This window comes from Pteropus vampyrus, unplaced genomic scaffold, assembly GCF_000151845.1.
Source record: "Pteropus vampyrus isolate Shadow unplaced genomic scaffold, Pvam_2.0 Scaffold160, whole genome shotgun sequence".
Classification (NCBI taxonomy): Eukaryota; Metazoa; Chordata; class Mammalia; order Chiroptera; family Pteropodidae; genus Pteropus; species Pteropus vampyrus.
This window is the reverse complement of record NW_011888941.1, coordinates 3,743,914-3,746,497: the sequence shown is the minus strand read 5'-3', so window position 1 is coordinate 3,746,497 and position 2,584 is coordinate 3,743,914.

The window sequence follows — 2,584 nt, the reverse complement described above, 5'->3', positions numbered from 1 at the left end:
GTCACTGGGTGGCTTTTTGCTCCTTCTCTTGGTGGCTCACTCAATACCACACGAACTTCGGCCTTCAGCCTCTTGGAGGGTGTCCCTCAGGGAAAGGGAGGACTGAACAACAGAAGGCCTGGTACCACCCACCACTCCCTTGGGGAGAGTAAGGACATGCCCTACTTATGGCAGCCTGTTCATGCCATCTTCCAGAAACATGACAACAAAACAAAAAACAAATAATCTGAAAATGGAGTTTCATTTCTTCTTATTCTTCATAGATTCTTCTAAGGGGACAGTTTTTTCCACCACCCTTCTCTGGGCATAGTCTCTCCATCCGCCCATCTTACATCCTGGAAGGCCTCGGTGTCACCTCAAGCACACTCAGCACAGTCCTTTCCCAGCTCTGGGGGATTCGTGTCACCTCTTTCAGCTTTGGTTTTCCCAAACAAGGCAATGAGGCTGCAGTCACAACTTGCTTTAGGCTCCAGTGCTTTTTGACCTATGACCTCTATACTGTAACTGAAGATTGAATACTCTGAGAGCAGCGTCCTGTGCTCATGACTTTTCCTGACTCTCATGAGTTAATAAGGTTAATAGAAGATTGCCCAAACTCAGGAAACTGTCACTTTCCCTATTCACAAGAATGCATGGACCAGAATCAACCCATTTTTATCACATTCAGTGACTGCCTTTTCTTTTCTCCCGCCAATCACCCTCACTCAGGACCAAAGTGGACCACCGTTTTTAAGCAGTCTGCCCACGTCCTCACATCATGCAGGAATTCAGAGGAGACTGTCTCCACTTCTCTGGAAAGGTATAGGCTTCCTCACAAACCTGCGTTTGTGTGTGTGTGTGCCTATCTCTCGCTCCTTCTGGGTGGGCAGAATAACGCCCTGGCCCCGCTACCCCACAAAGATATCTGTCCTGGTTCCCAGAACCTGTGCATTTGTACCTTACACGGTATAGGAGACTTTGTAGGTGTGATTACGTTAAAGACACTGAGCTGGAGAGATGATCCTGCTTGAGCCCTGCATGATCACAAGAGTCCTACTGAGGGAAAGGACCAAGTCCAGGAGCCAGAGTCTGAGAGATGTGACAAGGGAGGCACACAGCCAGAGATGCAGCATGAGGAAGTCTTGGCCACATGTTATTGGCCTTGAAGACAGAGGAAGAGGCCATGAGTTAAAGAATGCAGGTAGTCTCTAGAAGCTGGAAAAGGCAAGGAATAGCTTCTCCTTTAGAGCCTCCAGGAGGAACCACCAGCACCTTGCTCTTACCTGGGTGAAACCCATTGCAAATTTCTCACCTACAGAACTGTAAGATTATTATTAAGTTGTATTGTTTTAAACCACAGAGTATGTGGTAATTTGTTACAGAAGCATAATAAAATCTATTCAATAGGTTTTTTTTTTCCAAATAGCTTTGAGTTCAAGCAATTTCAATCCTTAATCACCAAGCCTAAGTAGGATAAGTGCAATGTATCTATTCCAAGATTGTCTTTTCAAGGAAGATATCAACATAAAGATGGAGTAGGGAACATGCTCCAGGCTAGATGGTTAATTAGATTATACACTAGTTCTATAAATTGGGCCTGTGGGTTCTATCAGATTATTTTTCCAGGAAAGGTAAGCTCAGAGCCACCTTCTTTGTGTATTCGGTCTCATGGCATCAACTGCATGTGTTTTATTCTTGCTGTAACACCTTGCCATATACACATGAACACACACGCACACACACAAGCGCACACACTCACACCTCCAAAAATGAAGGGGTAAAAAAGCATTCTTTAATGTTACTCCTCAATTTAAATCACTTTTCTAAAGAGAACAATGCCTGAATTATCTCAGAAGTTCAATCTGATTCAGTTAAAAATAATTTATGAACTAACATTATGTTGGCTTATAAATCAGATATAGAAGAGATAGTTTCTACCTTGAGTAGATCAGCCAACTGGATTGAGGAAAGGGAAGGGAAGATTATCTTAGTTTTATTACAAAGGTGCTCAGAGAACAAAGTGATATAACTTAGATGTGGGCTTTGTTCTCCTCACCTTTCTTCAGCTCCATTTTTTTTTTTTTTGTCTTTATAAATGACCATCTCCTGAATACTCACAATCTCCTGTTCACTAGCATCCCTTTCTCTCTTGCCCCTAATGGCTGAGGCCTTGCATGTGACTTTCACTGCTCATTTCGTACCCTCTCCCTCAGTGGTCACCTGCTCTCCAAGCCCACACTTCATACCCACTTCTCTGCCAAGTCCCTCGCAGTTCTGGGCCAAGATGACTGCCCTTGGGTGTATTGATGACTCATCATACAAATCTAACCCCAGCCATGTCCTCTTCTCACCCAAATAGCCATGGCTGCCTGCATCCTGCCTCTGTCAGCGGCTCTATCATTTTATGAAACTTGAAAGTCTAAATTATATTTGACTTTCTAAGTCTATCGCTTTGTTGCTAATTTTTATTATAGCTCTCATGTCTTAAATGCTTGCCAGTTGAGCCAGACATTGTAGTCCATCACCTCACATAATGTTTACATACCCTATGAGGTAGGTGCTGACATTGAGAGAAGTCAAGTTCACATGGCTGGTAAGTAGCAAG